Below are 1391 nucleotides of genomic sequence, written 5' to 3' on the forward strand. Positions count from 1 at the left end.
GCTCATAGACAAACTGATTATTTTGAAACTAAATCACCAAAAGTGAGTAAAAAATCACATCACTGAAATAAAACCAAAATATGTGAGTTGCTGACCCAAGATCTACAATCGTATGTATACCATCCCAGGAACTCAAATTTAGACAAATATGGTAATTAGCATTTCCTTAGCACATAATTTTATTTTATTCAGGTTTATTTATTTAGTGAGAGAATAAAAATGTACCTTAAATATATGAAAAACATATTTTTTATAAACTTCAATAGTGACCCCTAGAACATAAAAGTACATTTCTAAAGCCATTTGTTTAGCTCCCAAATGTTTCTGCTTTTCTCTGCCATAATACTAAATGCTTTTGTTTATGCATCCACTTGTTAAATAACTGAAATCAATTTCTTTCATGATGCCTGTAACTATGATAAATTTTCTCTGATCATATTTTTCTACAATAAATGTCACTTTAAATTTTATATGAATGCACTTACCACAACCCTTTTCATCTTCTCCATCAGGGCAGTCATTTTCTCCATCACATTTCCAAGAAATTGGGATGCATCTATTATAATATTTTTACATGTATATATTAGAAATTAACTTTAACAATGCACATTTTCTTTTGTATTTAGTGAAAGGACTTGTAAATTTAAAACATTTGTGAATTTTCAGGTCCTCCAAGAATGGTGATGTTAATAATGTATTTGTACAAGTTGAACTTTTGGTGCCAGTATTAAAACTGTGTGCAGATAGGAAATTGTGAATAACTGCATTTTAGTGAATAGCTTGAGAGATGTTAAATACAGTAGATACAATGAATGAAAAAGAAGCAGGTGCATATATAAGGATTTGTTGAAAATGGTACTCATCTCGTTTTCTGAGGAGTAGTAGCTGTATTAGGGGCAGAAGTAAATAAAGGAAGAGCGGAAACATAATATTTATAACTTGTGATTACAGCATGATGGTGGTGGTGGTGGTGGTTAATTTTTACTAATTAGCAGATGATCTTTTTCATTGGATGCAGCCTAAGATGTTGAGAGTGTAGCAGCAACAATGTCCCAAATCAGTGAACAATATTCTGCTGTAAGTTACATCTGAGCTTTGTTATGAGTCAAAACCCTTTCACAGTGGAGGTATTTTGTTGCTTCAGATGAGTATCCCAGTCTTTGAGACACAGTTTTGTTAACATTATAGATTAATAATTTGCAATGACTGAGATATTTAGTGATGTGTCATACATGAATACAGAAAGGTGTTACATGAGATGACATTTTTCCCTTTTTGTGATATGTATAAGGATTATGTTCTGGTATAGTTGAAGGAGACTGAGCCATCATGTCTCTACTGATGCATTTGCAGTTTCTGTTTCTTAAAATAATATAAGCACGTGTGTCTAT

General features: G+C 31.7%; 1 protein-coding gene across 1 annotated transcript in view; it reads right to left on the reverse strand.

The window, feature by feature from the left end:
• LOC106879330 (very low-density lipoprotein receptor) overlaps positions 1-640 on the reverse strand; it is a 22823-nt gene extending 22183 nt beyond the window's left edge. The window contains exon 1 of the mRNA XM_052968024.1: positions 486-640. The gene's annotated coding sequence lies outside the window, so the exon portion shown is untranslated. The remainder of the gene's footprint in view (positions 1-485) is intronic.
• Positions 641-1391: the final 751 nt, after the last annotated feature.

This window comes from Octopus bimaculoides, chromosome 5 (genome assembly GCF_001194135.2).
Source record: "Octopus bimaculoides isolate UCB-OBI-ISO-001 chromosome 5, ASM119413v2, whole genome shotgun sequence".
Lineage (NCBI taxonomy): Eukaryota > Metazoa > Mollusca > Cephalopoda > Octopoda > Octopodidae > Octopus > Octopus bimaculoides.